The sequence below is a fragment of the Trichosurus vulpecula genome, chromosome 5 (assembly GCF_011100635.1).
Source record: "Trichosurus vulpecula isolate mTriVul1 chromosome 5, mTriVul1.pri, whole genome shotgun sequence".
NCBI lineage: Eukaryota > Metazoa > Chordata > Mammalia > Diprotodontia > Phalangeridae > Trichosurus > Trichosurus vulpecula.
In genome coordinates, this window is record NC_050577.1 from 167,747,785 (window position 1) to 167,769,028 (window position 21,244).

General features: G+C 39.3%; 1 protein-coding gene across 1 annotated transcript in view; it reads right to left on the reverse strand.

The window, feature by feature from the left end:
• The window catches only part of CAMK1D (calcium/calmodulin dependent protein kinase ID), a 475,179-nt gene that overhangs the window by 303,530 nt on the left and 150,405 nt on the right, over window positions 1-21,244 (reverse strand). The window lies entirely within an intron of this gene.

Here is a 21,244-nt window from a genome sequence, read left to right on the forward strand (position 1 = left end):
GACTGTTCTGGGAAAGAATTCTTGTAGAAGGTGGGATTTTAAGTCTTGAAGGAAGCCAGGGAAACTAAAAGGAGGGAATAAAGAGGGGAGACATGATAGGAATATGTGCATGACACATAAAGGCATAAAGTTGGGAGACGGGTCAGCCTGTATTAAAAGTTCACATTAAACTTTCGATGAGTATGACTGATATAAATAAATATCATACATATTACATATGTTCATAGATTGCAGAGTGCATGATGAGGAATAAAGTATTAAAAGACTAGAAAGGTGGTAATGGACCAGGTTGTAAAGATTTTTCAATGATAGATTACTTTATATTTGATCAGGGAAATAAACGGAAGTCACTGGAGTTTATTGAGTGGCATATGGGATGTGGTCAGACCTGCACTTTAAAACAGTCACTTTGGCCCCTGAGCAATGATGCTCTCAACAGGGAAGTTTTACTTAAAAGGGGAGCTGCTCAAATTGAAATTTGACCAAAGGTCAGAGGGCCAAATGTCATGACTAACAAAACCAAGAGAACCTGGCGTTGCCCTCCCAGCCAGAAGAGGCCATTGATATACCTTAGATGAGGAAGGGCCTTCCAGGCAATCAATTCAAACCCTCTCTTTTTACTGATGAGGAATTAGAGAACCAGGGTGGATGAGAGATTTGATTAGCATCACACAGCTAAGAAGCATTGGAGGCACCTGTGATTCTAAGCCTAGTGATCTGTCTGCATTCTCCAACTCACCTCACTATCCATCTCTCACTTGAACGCTGGTACCAACAATGGCCACCACTCTCTCTGTCTTAGAGCAATGGCTTAGTATTAGCTCAAGCAAGCAAGAAGAGTTTCCTGATTCACCCATTCCATACTTCCTTTTAAAGTCTGTCTTTTGTAGCAGTCACAGAGAAAGTGATTTAGGGAGCAGAGGGGGAAAAACTAGCTAAATAATGTTCCTAAACAATCAAACTCATCATCTGTTACCTTCTTTTGCTTTTATCCTCTATATATGTCTCTCTTTTTTAAAAAAATTAAGTTTATCAGATAGTTTCCTGTACATCTATATTTGTCTCTTTGGCTTGCTACTTTTTTTGTCTTTCATGGAATTATTTCCTTGCAACTTTGGAATTTTCATTCTGAGCATTCGATCTCACCTGGATCGACTGCTCAGTAGGAATTCAGGTCATCAGATGCTACCTATGCCTTTGCTCTGGACCCTTTGAAATTTCTTTGTACCCCAAACTGGGGTACATGTCTGAATTTCCTCTCTTTTACAAACTCTAAGATGAGTTGGTCACTTTCCCCAAAGTGACCTGGTCTTTCTCATTGGTCAGAATCAGGTCCAAATCACATTTCCCTTTTCATTTTCTACCTTTAGAAAGATGAAATTATCATTGAGGAAAGCCAAGAATTTTGGGAGACTGCAGCTGGGCTAAGCTGATGGGGTATCTACACTAAGTTTAGCATTAATATGGTGAGCCTCTGGGAGACTGGGAGTGGTTAGGAGGGCATCAGATTGCCTAAGGAACAATGAATTGATGCAGATTCAAAAGTGAGCTGGTCAAAACTCCCTTGCCAATAAGAGTGGAATTGGGGCCTGTGGGTATCTCCCTACACTTACCAACTGGAAAAGATAGGGAGACCCAATTGTTAAAAAAAATGCTTATTGGCATAAATTGTCAGTGTTCATATAGGTTCCTAGGAATGGTTTGAAGAAAACCCTACAGTTTCAGAAGAGAACACTAACATTCTCCACACTGGGGAAAATAAACTCAGAAATAGATCACACCAAAAGGATACCAAAAAGCCTGAAGGTAGGGTTGGGGGATTTATAGCAAAGGACTGTGATATAATGGAGGGATAGAGAGATGAAACAGCATGAAAAAAATCCCAGAGGATAAGATACCTTATGACCAATCAAAGAAAATTTAAAGGATTCCCAGAAATAAGAGCAAGGCATAAAAAGATAATACTTTGGAAAACCTGAAACCAATGAGAAAAAATAAAGAAAACACACGCAGGTCAAAGTAGGTCACACTAGCTCAATTTCAGGATAGTAGAATCACAGGATTGGAAAATATTTTAAGTGGCCACTGAGTCCAATCTTCTCACTTTCCAGACATAACTATATGTATTATCTTTGGGATTCCCCTCTGAAACCTTGCCAATGCTTTTCACACCTCTCTCTTACTCTGGATTGAAAAATACACACAATAATTTAACAAAGTTGTGGTCTGTGCTATGGATTTTTTTTTCTCCTTGTATTCTCATTTTTCTTACTGTATTCTTCATTTCTATTCAGTCCTATTCATAAAGAACCATAAGGGCCTCCCCTTGAAGTAAGCAATTTCCTCAGGTCTAATGAGAGATCTATTAAGTCATATACTAAGTTGCCTGGATTCTTAGAAGAATTTAAATAACCCTGACATCACACTTTCTGTGGCTTAATTGCAAACAACAAATCTGTCAAAAATTTCCTCCCACCACCACTCAAGTCTACTAAATAAGCATGTTGGTAGGAGAGAGGGAAGCAGAGTCGATTTTTAATTTCATTACATTTGGGAAAAGCGTAATCTTAGAGGAAAAAAGATGAAGGAAATAACACATCTAATAGAAATCTCAATGTTCTGAGAACTGTAATTTTCAAGTTGTGACAAGAGATTTATTTGAATTCTGAACGAAACTATTAAAAGAGCAATACTGAATTTACATCTAAATGAAATCTTCATGACAAAATATGAGAAAGGTCAAGTAAAATAACTTTAAATATGATAAATATTTTCTGCACCTAAAGATAAGCTGTAAAAATTATAAAGGCTAGATTTATTTTTCTTTCCCTCTATCGAAAACCTAGGTCAGTCTCCAAATATGAAAGCCAATAACCTCACTTGGCAATCAACCACCTTTGTTCGGCTACAGTTTTTAGAATAAATCAATGAAGAACCTATGGCCTCCAGGCCACATGTGGCTCTCAAGTGTAGCCCCTTTGACTGAATTCAAACTTCACAGAACAAATCCCCTTAATAAAAGGATTTGTTCTGTAAAACTTGCACTCAGTCAAAAGGCTGTACCCAAGGACCTAGAAGGACATGTGTGGCCTTGAAGTCACATTTTCCCCACCCCTGGAATAAACCATTTATCTCTTTAAATCAAGATTCACAAAGAACTAAAACTTTTTGTTATTCCACTCAGAATTTCAAGATCTAGGGTGAGTTAGTCACTTGGCCTCTCTGAGTCTGTTTCATTATCTGTGGAATCGAAGAGTTGGCGTACCTCAAGAGTATTTAAACTGGGGTCCATGAACTTGTTTTTTTTCAAAACTTTGATAACTGTAGCCAAAACATAGCTTAGTCCCTGGTATTTAGTAACTGCTAATTGACCACATTTGATTTCAGGTGGCTTCCTTTATAGTTCTATGTAGTACTTTATTTTCTATATTAGCCATATTATTCTGAGAAATGGTTAATAGGCTTCTCCACCACATTGCCAGAGAAGTCAGTGACACTAGAAAGGGTTAAGAACCTCTGGTCTAGATAATCTCTATACTCCTTTCCAACTCTGTATCCTACAGATCTTTGATTCAATTAATACCAAAATAGGAAGGGACAAGTTGGTAGAAGAACAAAAGAAAAGAGGCACATTCTTTCCTTCTGGAAAAGAAGAATTCTAATTCTTTCACGTTGGAGAAGGAAATGGCAAATCACTGTTAAGAAAACCTCAAAAGAGGTCTGAAAGAGTCAGACACAACTGAAAACAACTAAACAACGACGACATTTTTTCCACCCCAGTCATCTGATTTGGCTTATCCTATAGAGAATTCCGTTTTCAGGTCACTCCTCTGCTACTGAAGCTCCAGTGATTCCCTCTTGCTTCCAGGATAAAATTCTAACTCCTCTCTTTGGCTTAGAAAGCCCTGGTAGCAAGGTGGCCCAACAGATAGAGTGAGGAGACTGGCGTTAGGAAGACACAGTTCAAATGTTGTCCTCAACGCTTCTTAGCATTGTGGTTGTGGCCAAGTCACCTGACCTGTCTGCCCAAAATAATAGTATTTTCCTTCACGGGGTTGTTGTGAGGACCAAATGAAATAACATATTTAAGGTGCTTTGTAAGCCTTAAAAGTGCTTACAAACACTAGCTATCATCCTCATCTACAATCTGATTTCAGCCTACTTCTCCAGACTTAGTGAACATCATTTTCCTTCACACTCTCTACATTACAGCCTCTCTGGACACCTTGCTGCTTCCAGTGCACCACATTTCCCTCTTGTTTCTCTGCCTTGTGCAAACTGTTCCCCCTCCCAGGAATGTTCTCTATCTTCACCTCTCAGATTCCCTTTGTTGTTGTTGTTATTAAGTCGTTTCAGCCTTGTCTGACTTTCCATGACCCCAATTTGAGATTTTCTTGGCAAAGATACTGGTGTGGTTTGCCATTTCCCTCTCCAGATCATTTCACAGAGGAGGAAACTGAGGCAAACAGGGTTAAGTGACTTGCCCAAGGTCACACAGCTAATGAGTGTCAGAGGCCAGATTTGAACTCAGGAAGATGAGTCTTCCTGACTCCCAGTCCAGTGCTCTATGCACCATGGTGCTACCTAGCTGCCTTCAATTCCTTCAAAGCTCAGCTGAAGAGCTACTTCCTACCAGAAGTCCATCCTGATTCCTACATTTGCTAGTATAAAAATTACTCGGTATCTACTTTCTACATTATATTACAGTTTGTATTAGGGCAGAAGACAATTACAGATTCATCTTCCTGAGAAGCCTAGAAGTTTTTCAGAACAAGTGAATTTCTGTTATTAATGGCTTTCAAATTTTAATAAAAGTTGTTTGAGAATGCTGTTCAAAATGTCATTCTCTCTCACTTCTAAAATGTATGGGTAAATAAGTCAAATTTATAAGAATAAGAGTCATTCCCCAATTAATAAATGTTCAAGGGATATGAATAGGCAGTTTTCAGAGGAAGAAATCCATGCTATCAGTAGTCATATGAAAAATATTCTGATTCACTTATAATTAGAGAAATGCACATCAAAACACTACCTCACACCCAAATTTACTAAGATGACAAAAAAAATGAAAATGACAAATGCTGGGAGATCTGTCGGAAAACAGATACACTAATGAACTGTTAGTGGACCTGTGAATTAGCCCAATCATTCTGAAAAGTAATTTGTAACTGTGTCCCAAAAGCTATTACATTGTTCATACCCTTTGACCCACAATACTACTAGTAGGTCAATACCCCGAAGAGATCATTTTTTTGTGCTGGCAAAGAACTGGAAAATGAGGAGATTCCAATAGAATGGCTGAACAAGTCATAGTATATGAATTTAATGGAAAACACTGTGTTGTAAAAAATGATGAAGGGGATGGTTTCAGAAAAAACCTTGGAAGACATGTATTAATTGATACAAAGTGAAATGAGCAAAATCAGGAAAATAACACAGTAATAGCAATATTGTGAAGATGATCAACTGTGAAAGCTTTATCAACTCTGATCAACACAATGACCCACCAAAATTTCAAAGGACTCATGATGAAGCATACTATCCACCTCTAGAAAAAGAACCAATGGACTCACAATACAGATTGAAATATATCTTCTTCCTTCTTTTTTTTTGGTTGGCAATGCTAACTCAGAAACTTCTTTTGCATGACTATACATATTTGAAATGGGTTTTATTTTTCTTGCCTTCTCAATTGGCAGGTGAAAGGGAAGGAGAGGGGAAGGAACTGAATATATGGAACTAAAAATAAAGTAATAATGTTTTTTACAGTTATTATCCCAGAAGAAGATGATTTGATTTGTATTTAAATCATATTTACCAGTTAACTGTTGCTAAGGGAAATGACTGTTTGCATAATAAAGTATTGATCAAAAAACATGCCAAAACTTGGAGTTCCCTCAAAAACAAACAGGCACAGGTATAGAGAGACAGCCAGTTGGAAATAAATTGTATTTGCCTAGAGAGAAGTAATTGGTGGGGGGAGGGTGGGGGGACGGAAGGAGGGGTTGTAGAAAATCCAACTGCCTATGTGGCTCCAAGCCCCTTTTTCTTCGACCATCATGGAGGGAAAGATGCAAGGGCTGACTAGGGCTCTTGGATAAACTAAGATCTCAAACAAGACAAGATTGAAAGAACTGAAGTCATTTGGTTTGTTACTTCAGAGCAGACTATTAATGGATGGCTGCTTTTCCCATGCTTTTGAAAGAGAAAATTCAACATGCAAATTAGTTTTATTGTTTTATTAACTTAATTTTCTACACTGAGTACAACTTAATACTATCACTGCATAGTATAAAAGGGCTGCCATCAGGCTTAGGCCTTTTACTATCAATTAAAATGGCTTTTTTCCCCACTAACAAGGCAGTAATTACAAATGTCAAACCACTAAAAGTGTTAAGGATGGGTGAGAATGATTGAAAGCTGAAATCTCCATGCAGAGTAGATACTACTTGGCACTTCTACAGTGCTTTGAGATTTGCAAAAGTACAAATATCTCATCTGATTTTTTTTGTTTGTTTTTGGAGGGGGGAAGGCAAGGCAACTGGGGTTAAGTGACTTGCCTAAGGTCACACAGCTAGCAGGCGTGTCAAGTAACTGAGACTGCATTTGAACTCAGGTCCTCCTGACTCCAGGGCTGGTGCTCTACTCACTATGCCACCTAGCTGCCCCCAAATATCTCATCTGATCCTCACAAAAACTCTGCAAGTTATGTGGTATTATCAGCCCCATTTTACTGCTGAGAAAACCGATGCAGGAAGAGTTTAAGTGACATCCAGGGTCACAAAGCTGGTAAGTGTCTCAGGCAAAATTTGAACTTGTCTTTCTGGATCCAAGAAGAGCACTCTAGCCACTGTACCACCTCACTACAATGGAGCTGAATCCTCAGAGATGAGTGGATAAAAGAAGGCAGGTTTAACCTATTTAAGAGAAGTGTTTAAGCAGTTCAGCACCCATTCACATATAATTAAAGGGCCAATTATACATTATCTTTATACATTAAAACGAGTCATACATGGCCTTAATTTGGCAACACTTAGCTATTTATTTGTGTTTCTACATATGCTTGGGTAGAGATGGGGCTGGACCTGTGATTTCTCTGATAAAGGGAATTCCCAGGGAGGAAACTCTCTCCATCAATGAAGATTGGTACCTTTTTTTTTCACAATTTAGAGTCTTAGAAAGCTGCCTAGAGCACTGACATGATAAATGACTTGCCTAGGGTCATAAGCCAGTTATTACATGAATTTGCACTTCATATTTTCATTGGAATAGAATCACCACATATTACTGGGGCAGTGAGGTGGGTGCAGTGGTTAGAGTGCCAGGACCACAGCCAGGAAGACTCATCTTTCAGAATTCAATTCTAGCCTGTGTGACCCTGGGCAAGTCACCTAATCCTGTTGGCCTTGGTTTCCTCATCTGTAAAATGGTTTAGAAAAGGAAGCGGCAAACCACTGCACAATCATTGCCAAGAAAACCCCAAATGGGGTCACAAAGAGTTGGACATGACTGAAAAAAAGACGGGACCATATTTTACACAATTATAACTTCAAATAGAATTCAAATACATGTAGCCACTTCATAGGATTCATTATTCACACTAATCAGGACCTGTATGTGTCAGAAGTAGGAAGGTAATGAAATTCATTTTTTAAAAATGTTTCATAAACTACACTTTCATTAATTCAGATCACTGTCTTCCAAATAGTCTTAAATTAAGAAAGGACACCTCCATTTACTAAGTGACTGCTGAGGAATAAGAAGAATCCTATTCTGTACGTAATTGCTTCTTTTTCGATGCAATATTCCTAACCTCTTCTTTAAATTCCATGATGAAAACCTGCCTCCAAAAGCCTGAAGAACCATAACAATACAGTATAAAATACACTTACAACTAAGTTGATTTTCATTGAGATCATTTCCCAGACACAGTACAATTTTACATCTAAATCTCCTGGGGCAGATTTGTCAAAAGAGAAAGCATCCATTTTTTTGGTGTTTTCCCAAATATGATATCTAGTAATTTCTTGTGACATTTTCACTCTTTTACATTCCCAAGTTTTTCTGTGCTTCTCATTTTTCATTTTGGACAGTCTCTATAGGCCCAAAGTTAGATAACAAACAAGTTTCAAATGAAAGTACTTGTATTTGTATCCTCAGGGCCTAGTCCAGTGCCCAGCAATCAGTAGGTACTCAATAAATGCTTGTTGATTGATTTCAAAACTATTGTCAGGATTTATAAGGCAGCATGCACTTCATACTATAATTGTTTTCTATGACAAAGGACAGTAATTCATTTCTACTATGCTCAAATTATTTGTGAGATATTGAAGGTCATGAGCCAAAGAGAGCCAGTCATTGGCTATTACACATGATTCATTAGCAAACATCAGAAAGCAGAGATAGATAAAACATTTATTAAGCACTTTGCTTGGGAGCAACACAAGATATTAAAGGAAATCTAGCTGGATATTGAAAGTTGGAGATTTAATTCTTCTGAGACTAAATTCAGCCTCATTCTGATATAGATGCAACTAAAGAAAGATCTATGACTGCAAGGACATGAAGTGTTCACATTAAACTTCCAATGAGTTAGTACTACATACGTGTGTGTGTTTATTTATTTATATCTTTAACAGACCTGTGATTTCATGAGTATAGACCAATGATGTCAAATTCAAAGGCAGCATATTAGTTTTAAAACGTAACATTCTGTACATTTTATTTTTATTTATTTTGTTAAATATTTCCCAATTACATTTTAATCTAGTTCTAGCTGTAACAAGGAGCATTGCTGGCCCAATGTAGCCCTCGTGCCACATATTTGACATCTCTGGGGTAGATCATTCCTGGAGGAGAACTCCCCTACCCATGTAGTTCTCTTCAACTTATGTCTTTAGGTAGCAACCAGGGACACTGAGAGGTTAAATTACTTGTCCAAGTTCACCCTGCTAGTATGTGTCATAGGTGCAAGGGAACATGGGGTGGGTGGTTGAATGCTGGTCTTGGATTCAGAAGACAGGAGATATATATCTGTAGGCATGTATGATGACTTGCATATATGACTTGATCTTAGGAATGTTTATATAGTATTTTATGGCTCACAATGTACTTTACATATGTCCTCCTAATATCTTCTCACTATGTATGCATATATACACATCTATGTATGTATACACATAGCTATTCATAGTCTCCCTCATTAGACTATGAACTCCTTCAGAACAAAGACTAGGCTTGGGGGAGTTTTCTTGGTTCATTTGTGGGAGTTGGGGCCTTTTTCTGTACTTCCAAGGTTTAGCATAGTATGTGCTTGAGGTAGATAAATAGCTTGAGCTACATAGCATGTAGCAGACTCTCAATAAATACTTGTGAGACTGACTGACAAAAGCAGAATCCTGACTTTGGGAACTGACAGAAAAGAAATTGCTTTATTAGAGCTAAAGCTAGCTAGGTAGTTAGCTGCACTCAGAGAGTCTAGGAGCATCCTTATTTTAAATTTAACCTGTCCTGGACATAGAGTAGTAACTAAGACAAGGTATGCAAGGCTTTGTCTAAGGGCTCCGAAATTTAGAGGCCTCGGCAGGACTTGCAATCCTTCAGCAGCATAGAGGCTAGGGAGCTCATTACCAAGAATTCATTGAAATAGGAAGCTACTAGGTGACCTGTGCTTCCTCCCCAGAGCTCAGAGCCCCTCCAGTGAGCTAACTCTCTGGTTCTCCCCTTCCTTGCTGCCTCCCCCACCGGGGTGTATGGGGTGTTCAGGAGGAACCTCTGGCATGAGGGCCTGCCAAGCCCTTTTTAGGACTGCTCACCTCCCTTTGTGTACACTTGATGTGCCCCAAACTCAAAGGTGACTCCTAGAAGCTATAGCATGCACAGCGGCCACACCCAGGTAAACCGTCTCAGCAGACCTGCTAAACCAGATTAAAGGTAACCGACAGACCTCAAACCTGTCAGTGAGTTAGGGGGATATCTACCTCAAGCACATGAAGACTTTCTCCAGTAGCACGGGAAGATGAGAACAATTTCTTCCTTTAGTCACGAAGGCAGCCGAAGCAGGCTCTGTGGAACACTTAGACCTTGGTCAGGCATCAAAGACACTATGGTCATCCACTGCATCCTGGGCCATAGCCAGTCGTCCTGACTTTTGTTTTGCCACTGGATTTCTATGATTCATGAACAGAGAGTGAGGCTTACGACTTTGTGCAATTCTGCCTCACGTATCCAATTTATGCACAAGTCAAGACATCACCCGTGATGTCATTGGTTTTCTTCAAAAACTATGACAAACAACAACCTCCCTCACCCACCCTTCCTCAGTGGTAGCCTCCTGGTAATCTAAGGTCTATCCCTCCACAGAGTTGTTTTAAGGGTTTATTTTCATACTTCCAAAAAAATTACTAGTTACAGTTCCATGGATGGGGAGTAAAATGGTTAACATGCCAGCAAATTCATTCCATCTAAATGCAGTCACTTATAAACCAACTTTGCCTAGTTCTTGGTTACCTCAGTTGCCCAACAGACCATCAGCAGAGTCCTGTATATAAACTGGGCCCAGAAGGATGGAATGGTTCTTATGTTTAAAGAGACACTTGGCATGTCTAACAGCAATTCAATTGGACGATCAAGTACTAAGTGATTACCATTTGCAAGGGATGGTGCTACATGCTACAGACCAAAAGATGAAAATCAATTCACTTCTTGTTCTGAGGGCGTTTATAATGTACGATGTGGCCACAATACAAACTGATGAAGAGTTTCCTAGCTATCTGGTCAATGGGGTCAGCAAAGACAGTCGATCTGCATAACTCTCACAAAGGGTATTTTTTTAAAACATGAATTAACTAGGCCTCTACACTTATCCAATTAGCTATATAATAATCAAATTGTCTCTTCACTTTGAGCTGGCTAGACATCACTTCAGCGAGGTTAGCACTTATTAACTGGCAAACAGGGCAGCACCTCCGTGACCTTGGTGGGGCTCAATTTCCTCATTTGTGAAACGAGAAAGGCTGGATTAGCTGACCTTTAAAGTCCTTTCCACCAGATTTAAATCTACGATCCTAAGTTACTATGAGTGACTTCAGTTTGCTCATCTATAAAACCAGGACATCAGACTAAATGAACTGGGAGATCCCATTCAGTTCCAAATTCTCTGATCCTGCAAGTCCTAAAGCCTTTCAGAGATGCAAACCTAATTCATAATTAGCCCAAAGATCAATGCCAAACAAGAAAGCCAGCAGCCTTAAGGGGGAAAAATGTTTCCTGGCATTACAGTAGTCTTTGTCCAACAATCCAGTATACAAACTAGGAACATTTACAATTCTCAAGGAAAAGTCTTTACAAGCTGGATTTCATCAAAGCTAGTAATCCAAGCAAATCTGTATCAAGTTCTGTTATGTGGCCCCTCAGGGAAAATTCCAAACTTAAGAATCACTTAAACAGGGAAAAGCAGAAGCTTATGAATGAATTGCTGAGATGTCTCAGTGGCTTTTTGTTGCTGTTAAGTCATTTTTCAGTCATGTCCTACTCTCTGTGACCCCACTTGGAGGATTCTTGGCAGAGATACTGGATTGGTTTGCCATTTCCTTCTCCAGCTCATTTTACAGATGAGGAAACTGAGGCAAATAGGGTTAAGTAACTTGCCCAGGGTCACACAGTTATTAATTATCTGAGGCTAGATTTGAACTCAAGAAGATGAGTCTTCTTAACTCTAGGCCCAGCACCATATCCACTGTGCCACCCAGCTGAGCCGGTAGTTAGAACTGAGAAAACTGTAAATAAAGATGCCCTCTTTTCCAGAAAAGCAGATTACATCAAAATAATAATATTAATAATAATAGCAATAGCTAGCATTTATATAGTGCCTTCTATGTGCTGGGCAGCATACTAAACACTTTACAATTAATATCCTATTTGATACTCACAACAACCTTGGGAGTTAAGTGCTATTTATTATTATCTGCATTTTATAGTTGAAGAAACTGAAGCAGAACGAGAATAAATAACTTGGCCAGGATCACACAGCTAGGAAGTTGTCGCTGTGCCACCTAACTGTTCCTTTCTTTTCTGTCATCCAATGAGAAAGTCCAAAAAGGTTTAAGTTTTCTGTGCAGGGAAACAGATTTGCATCTATATGTAATAAATCAAACTTTCAAATTTCACCTCTGAGGAACTTTTATTTGAAATGAAAATGATCACATCTCGCCAGTGAAACTGTTTCATCAATATGATGAAACAAGTCAAAAAATTATTTTTCTGTTACTTCACTAAAACCTGGCCATTTTCAGTTCAAACGGTAGAGCAGGGATGTCTGTGTGTGTGTGTGTGTGTGTGTGTGTGTGTGTGTGTGTGCCCGCGCGCACACGCGCTTCTCTAAGCCAAGTCTTTACATATATGTTTTTGCACTAAAATGAAAATGCATCTTCTCCTTTAAAATAGTCAATTTCCATCAAGCAAAAAAAAAATCATGAGATTATTTTTCTCTGTTCATACCGCTCTATTACAAGTGATGGAAATGGAAAGTATTTTATTTCATCCCACCTTGATAATAATTCTAATGACTCTTTTAAGTTTGGCCTGTAAATTTTCCTTACCTGGCTAAAATGCGCAGCAACCAGAACTACTTTCATACAGATGTTATTAACTGCATTTCAAATCCACTCTTATTCAATGCATTAAACATTTGAAAAATAATTATTAAATTCAGTTCTCGGCCTTCCTTAAAAGAAAAAAAGGAGTGAAATCTGAGGGATCAATGTTATTATCCCAGGAGGCCAAACTATTTCAGTGATTCTCAAAGTGTGGTTTCTAGCAATCTCTGGGAGTCCCCGAGCCTCTTTCGGGGCAAGTCCAACACTATCTGCATAATCACTGGAATTTCTAAAACAGTAAATATCAATAGAGATAACTCACATTACCAAAAGCTCTTGGGGGAGCAGGGAGCCATTAATCATTTTTAAGAGCATAAAGGGGTCCCAAGACCAAACAGTTTGAGAGCCACCAAATTATTCTGAAAGACAATTTCCTATCCCAAACAATTCAGACTTCGGATAAAGGAGTAGTTTAGTGGCAGGGGGCATATTTTTTGTTATTTGAGGTCTTTGAGAGGAAGCTATTTTCTCTAAATTTCCATAATAATTCTAGACTCAACACTGTTTTTCAGTAATGGAAACAATCCTGGAACCACTATAACTTAGCACATAGTAGGTGCTTAACAAATGTTTACTGGCAATAGTTCCTGATCTCTACAGTTTCTGTGCAGTTTTGCAAAAGCCCAGAACAAAAACAGTAAAATAGGGATCAAGAGACTCAAGCCTGGGTGGACGGTTCAACACCAAATAGCTGCCAAATAGTAACGTAAATGAACAAACTCGGGGTCCCAGTTCACTCATCTGCAAAGGAAGGAGGATTGGATGAGATGATCTCCTAGGTCAGGGGCCTAGAGGCCATAAAGTTTAGATTCAGTCAAAGGGCCACACTTGAGGACCTAGAGGGCCACATGCGGCCTCAAGGCCATAGGTTCCCCACCCCTGTTAGGTCCTTTCTACTTCTGATATTCCATGATCCTTATATATCACAACAGTATAGTTTTCAAAGCTGACCTGCATTGTAGGCAGTCTTTTTCAAATCCATATTTCTCAGTCACATTAAAATGAGGTTATTTTCCTTCCAGTCCTTATTCTCCCCAGAAGTGCACACAAAGATATATTAATAAGCTATATGAGCATCTTCTTCCAGCTCATAGCCCTCAAGCACTCATTAGCTGTGTGATCCTGGGCAAGTCACTTAACTGCCCTGTGCCTCAGTTTCCTCATCTGTAAAATGCAATAGATGGATTCAATGATCTCTAAGGTCCCTCCTTGTTCTAAATCTGTGATCCTATAATCTCTATAAACTGAATGGGCTTAAAATCTGCCCTTTATATTGCCCCTCACCTGTTCATTCTTTCCTTTATCAAACTGTTCACATATCTCTTTATGATTTATTTTCTGATTAACAGGGCCAACTTAATTTTCAAGTTAAATTCACAAGCTCTTCTATTTCCCAACATAGTTATATTAACACTGCCTGAACTGAAAGAAATGAAGTGTTTAGCCATTTATGAGCCTGTGTGCTTTGTATAAAACTTTATTCTTCATTCTATCTTCCACATACAAATTGCTAAGAAGTTTATTGTTAGGTGATGATTAGAGCATTATTTCTATCAGGGAAAAAAAAGGGTAAGTCTTTTTTGGTGGCACAATAGATATAGTGCAGGACCTGGGGTCAGGAAGACTCATCATCCTGAGTTCAAATACAGCCTCAGACACTTACTAGCTGTGTGATCCTGGATAAGTCACTTAACCTTGTTTGCCTCAGTTTCCTCATCTGTAAAATGGTCTGGAGAAGGAAATGGCAAAACACTCTAGTGTCTTTGCCAAATGGGGTCACAAAGAGTCAGACACAACTGAAAAATAATTCAATGGGTCTTTCTTGAGGTCATTTGTGAAAACAATAGCTCATCTTCTAAGACAATATGCATACTAACCAAAACATACCGCTCTGTTCACTCTATTCGAAAGGACCATACGTTCATTTAGCAAACTTTTATTGTGTTAGCACCTGGAACATAGAGTCAAAAAATGACAGTCAGTGCCTATAAGGAGCTAACAATTTAGAGGGATGTGATCGACAATTTGGCCCTGGCAAAAGTTTGCTCATCACAAAGGCATCTAAAGTGGGTGAATACACTAGCCATTATAGATTCCCATCACCATATAGACATGGCTTCCATCTCAGTTCATGGGAATAAACAGATCTGCCTGTCTGATGAATCCAGGGGCTTCGTGGCTTAGATGAGGAGCTGCTCAAAATCTCTGGAACAAACTGTATCCCTGAATAGAGAAGATTTTCATTAAAGCACAGAAACACATGGCTAGCACTGCAGAACATCTCTGTCTCTCTTCTGGCAAAACAGATGATCATGATAAGGAACACAGTGATTCTCCCCTTTGACTCTGTGCTATGGTAATTCACAGAAGGAATGTTCCTACAAGCTGGGATGTAATGGGCAAAATTAGACCCAACTGTATGGCCGGGCTGTCCTTACAGAGCACTGGGGTGGGATGATTTGAAGGGCTTTCTGCTCCCCAATATCAGCTCAACTGGCTAATTACAGTGCCTGAAATTCTCAGCATCTATAGCCACTAACGCCACTAAAATATGAGCAGCATTCAGCCTTCCGATATCACAGAGCAACCTCCCCGGGTGACTCTGGGCAAGTCACAACCTTCTGGGTCTTTGGTTCTCTCATCTATAAAATGAAGGTGTCAGATCCAGATGATCTCTAAGCTGTCTTCCAGATTTAAGGCTATGATACATAAAGCAATTCCCCAAAGCTTCCATGAAAATGCAACTATATTACCTTGGACAGTAATGTATTAATAATTAAACCATTCTCACCATTTAACCTTCACCTAAGAGAGCAGATCGGTGGTGCAATGGGCCTGCAGTCAGGACTCACCTTCCTGAGTTCAAATCTAGCCTCACACACTTACTAGCTGTGTGGCCCTGGGCAAGTCACTTAACCCTGTTTGTCTCAGTTTCCTCATCTGTAAGATGACCTGGAGAAGGAAATGGCAACCCACTCCAGTATCTTTGCCAAGAAAACCTCAAATAGAATCACAAAGAGTTGGACATCATTGAAATCACTGAACAACAGAAACAAAGAGCAAAGTCCTAAGGGAATGGCAAAGTATAGGTTGTTTTTAAAAAAAAAAACTTGCTTAGCTCTGATTCCCCAAAGTAACTACAAAATAAAGTGTGTTGTCCTTCATAAATAAGATCAGTAGGAAGGACACTTTGAGTTACTTTCCCACCACTAGTCATGATGGGTAGCACTCAAACATTCATACTCTCTAGCAGTCTCTATGACCTCCTTTACGAGACACTCCTCAGTGTGTGTGACTATGGAGACAAGTTTGTTGTTGCTGTTTTCTCTGTGCTGACCTAAATGTCACATTCAGTCATCAAGCATACTATTCTATCTTCAAGAGCACAATATAGTACTAGTGTTTCCCCACACCCAGTCTACACCCCAAATTTTATGAATCACCAAAACCTTACTTATTAAAACAAAATTAAAAACAGAATCCTCAACCAAGAAGACAGAAAGTTTACCAGCTTTCCTTGAAGAACATTTTTCTGAAGCCACATGTGATGCACTTGTGAACAACCAAAGAGGCTTCACTTGGGAGACACCACTAGGAGAGGCAACCTTCACCTCAGGGGACCATCCAGGCCATAATAAACTACATTCCTTAGCTCCCTTGATACAGTCTACTAAGGAGTGTCACCTGGGAGGAAATATGAAAAGAGGCACCTTCACACCAGTAAGCTAATTAGAACCTTGAGGACAATTTAGTCTATAACCTTCTCTATACATAGTATACTCCATACCCAATGGATAGGCAATTCCTACCTACTACTCTTTAAGCCCAAAGATTAAGAACCACTGATCTTTTTTACATATCTTTTTAAAATAATACTTTATTTTTTCCAATAACATATAAACACAAATTTTAACATTCATTTCAAAGAAATTTTGAGTTCCAAATTTTCTCCCTCCCTAAGACAATAAGCAATGTTATATAGATTTTACATGTACAGTCACATAAAACATTTCCATGTGTTGTGAAAGAAGAAACAGACCAAAAGGAAAAAAAAACATGAAAAAATAAAGGAAATAAAAATGGTATGCTTCAATCTGCATTCAGACTCATCAGTTCTTTCTCTGGATATGGATAGCATTTTTCATCACAAAAGAACCACCAATCTCCATAGACTCATAGATCTATAGCTATCAGAGGCTATGTAATCCAATCCCTTCCTTTTACAATTGAGTAAACTGAGCCACAGAGGGTTACTTGCCCAAGGTCATACAGGTAGTAAGCATCAGAAGTAGGATTTGATTTCAGGTCCTTTGCCCCTAGGGTCAGAATTCTTTCCACTGAATCCTTTATCTGAAAATGCTAGCAGGGAATGAGAATAAGGGTGTCATACTTTATTTCATGGTCAAATCCAATGAGCGTTGGATTTGGAGGCAAAGGACTGGATTTTAAACATTAACATTGACCTTTCCTACCTATGTGACCTTGAGAAAACTGCGGCCTCTCTGGGATTCAATTTGTTCATCTGTAAGAAGAATAGACTATTGAAGTCTCAGAGGTTTCTTCTATCTCTAAATCTATGATCCTGGGATCTAATCATTAATACATTTGCATCTCCCCAAATTGGCCTGTGGGGGGTGGGTGTCCAAACCAACCACCTCACCAACATCGTTGGAGATGGGGGAGCCAGGGTATAGCTGACAAGCCCCAAAAGTAAGTGAGCATGCCAATCCAACAGAGCAAAGGCAGAGAATAGCCCTTTCACCAATACTACTCCCAGCAGACCTCTGAATACTCATTCAGACTTCCCTGATTCAGAGATCCCACTCCCTTCTCAGCCCCTTAAATTTGGCATTGCAGACAAATTCTAATTCCAGACTTGGCTCAGGTCTCATGTTTACATTGTACTTTAGATACTATCCCTCTTTCCTCAGAAGGGATTTCCCCTCAGGCCCAGAGGTTGCCTGAATCTTCTGCATTTATCAGGGAAGTGTATTTAATATATACTAAAATCCTCAAGATTCACCAAAGCCACAAACAGGAAACAAAATGACCAATAAATACGCGCTCATTTTTTTCCTATTTATCATGCATATGTGTCACTCATAGACATGTTCATTGATATGGAAAATTTCAGGCAAAGGACCTGAATGAACAAATGTTCCTCCTCATCAAATCAGGCACTTCAGGACTAGCAGCAAAATAGGCTCCTGTTCCCATCCCCCTCCCTCACTGCTTTACTTACAAGAACAAATCAATACGTCTCAACTCTCATCTAGATTCATCATAGAAATTTTAAAGATAAAGAGTACCTGGCATCTTTCCTGGGTCTAAATACCAGGGACAATTTATAATGGATTTTTCTCTACTTTTCTTTTTAAACTAAACACATCAGCCTGCCAGAATTCAAGGCAAGTGTGCTTCTGTTTCTTTTGGTCCGTGTGTTAGCCACTGAAAAACAGTACTTTTTCTCTTTGCCCCTCAAGAATAGTTAACACAAACAAATAAATTGACATGCTTCTTTAAGAAAGATCAAACTGTAAATAAAAGAGGAAGGAAAAGACCCAGTGAATGTCATCTCACCGATGAAGCATCTCCTACAATACTCATGCAAATTTTAGCAGGAAGAACAGTGAACTGAGAGGAAGTTGTCATGATTTCGCCACTAATTAGCCATGTGATGGAGGAGAAATAATTTAACCTTTCTGAGAGTCAGCTCAGTAATTTGTCAAATGAAGATATCTTTCTAGAAAATCTCTAAAATCTTCCAACTTTAAAAATTCTATGGTTCTGAAATTGTGCTTCTGCCTGGTGGACATCTCTGCCCATATATGTCCAGGAGAAAGTGCAAACTCAGCGTGTTGAAAACAACGCGTTATGAAAATTGCCCTGTTTCTGTTGAGGATGCCACCATTCTTCTATCTCCCAAGTTCATAACTTCATAGACAACCTCAGTTCTTCACTCTCTCTCTCCCTCCCATATCCAATCAGCCGCCAAATTTTAGAAAATCTACTTCAACCATGTCTTTCATATCCATATCCCATTCTCTCCACTCATGCTTTTGCTATTGTAATTTGGACCCTCATCACATTTCATCTGCGCTATTGCAAGATATGCTTAATTGGTCTCTCTCGTCTCCAATCCATTCCCTACTCAGCTGCCAAAACCATCTTCCCAACAATTCTAACTGTGTCACTCCTCTCCTCAAGAGCTTCAGTGGCTCCGTCTTGGCCTTGACAAAATATAAATGTCTCAGTTGACTCCAGTCTATCTTTCTAGACTTATATTAGATCATCTTCTTTCCAGAACAGAATGTTCTGACCAAAATGGTCTACTTGCTTTTCTGTAAAGCTGATACTCTACCTTCCCCCTTCAAACCTCGTACAAATTGGCCCCCATGCCTAGAATGCACTTCCTTTTCCCGCCTGCCTGTTACAATCCTTGACTTCCTCCATTTCATCTCAGGTGTCACCTCTTTTGTAACATGCCTTTTCAGATGTGTCTGGCTGCTACAATTCTCTCCCTCCTCAAATACTGTTATATTTACTTGTCTGTGTAAACGGTATATCCTCCCAATAGAATGTAAACTCTGCGGACAGGGATATTTTTGGCTTTGGCTTTGCACTCTCAGCCCCTACCACACACTCAATTTCATATATTTAGGTGATGGCTACAAAAGCTTGGGCTGTTGTCTTGCCCAGCTTAAAATAAGGAAAATGATGAGCCTAAAGGCAGCCTTTATCTTCCTACTTAACAGAAATGCTTCACGACAGTACTTGGGGGAGGCTGGAGGTGGGTCCTGAGGTACTAACAGGCTAAAAGGGAAGTAAAGGACAGTGAAATCTGAATGATACAATGTAAAACCCAAATATCACAAGAATGAATTCATTAGCGGTCAGTGTAAGGAGAGTCAGTGGCCACTCTGCATAAAGAAAAGACATAAAATCATAGTGGAAAGGGGGTGGGGAAGGAAATAACCACTTCTAAAGCACCTACTATGTGGCAGGCACTGTGCTAAACTCTTTAAAAAAATTTATCTCATTTGATCCACTGACCTGGGAGGTCAGTGCTATTATGATACCCATCTTATAGTTGAGCAAATGGAGATAGGCAGAGGTTAAGTGACTTGCCCAGGATCATACAGCTAGTGTTTGAGGCTAGATTCAAACTCAGGTCTTCCCAATGCCAGACTAAGCACTCTATCTACTCTGCTACCTCATAGAACCTTATATTAGTACTCTTTTAATCCCAGTGATTAAGAACTGCCAATATTGAGAAAATAACTCAGAGGTCATTTAGTCCAAACACTTTCCCAAGGGAGGATTCCTTTCTACTAAACCTTCAATGAGGGATCAGGCAATTTCCACTTGAATGTGGGATACTTCTGATAAAATAATCCCACAGCCAGGAAAATAGCCAAAACAGAGGGTGACAGCTTCTGTCAGGGTAGTGGCAAGCACTGGGAATGTAGGGCAGAAAGACATGAGTTCGAATCCAACCTCTGCCACTTATATGACCTGTGTAACTTTAGACAAACCACATTCTTTTCTGGACCTGAGTTCCTATGTGATCCCCAGCTCTAAATTCTATGGACCTAGAGTTAAGAACAGATGAAACCAAATAGCTCATCCCTGTAATGATGACGAAGAGTGCCAGGACTAGAGTCAGGAAGACATCTTCCTGAGTTCAAATCTGGCCTTGGACACTTATTAGCTATGTGACCCTGGGCAAGTCACTTAACCCTGGTTGCCTCAGTTTCCTCATCTATAAAATAAGCTAGAGAAGGAAATAGCAAACCACTCTAGTATCTTTGCCAAGAAAACCCTAAATTGGGTCATGAAGAGTCAGACACAACTGAAATGAGTGAACAACAACAAAATGATGATGGAGAGCAGGGGAGCCAGTTTTGGAAACAAAGTCAGAATAGCTGAATGTGTATCTGATCAAACTTAGTAAGGGAGGGACCCAGTGAGGTGGACAGAACATGGAATCACAGTATCTGAGTTCAAATTCTGCCTCTACTTTTTACTGCCTATGTGATATTGGGCAAATCACTTCCTCTCTCTGAAACTCAATTTTACCATCTGTAAAATGACTAGATGACTTTTAAGGTTCAGATCTAGATTGAAGATCCTAAAACCAAGATGCCTAAAAGGTAAAAAAAAAATACCCCAAAAAGGGACAGGGACAAAAAGCTCTAGTTATTAAAATATGGGGGGAAAGGAAATGAAGAATGGGGAAATCAGGTGTTCTTTTTATGGGAAGAATTTAATTGTGAGTCAACCTACTAAAGAGAAAATTTAGTTCTTTGTTAGGAGAGAATCAAGAATTAACTGAGAAATGTCAGTTGTGGCAATGGACGCCTTATTACTAAAAAGAAACAGCCTTTTATAAATTAAAATTGTGAGATATCTCTGGTTCTGAAATCATAATTCCCTGTGATTAAGCCCAATGGTCAAATCTATGATTTCACTGGTATAGGAGACTCCCTGGTGAGCACACTCCTTCTACTAATGCAACCACTTGGAGTCTTGGAGAGCCACTTAGAGAAGGTATGACCAAAATCACACAGTCACTGTGTGCCAGAGCC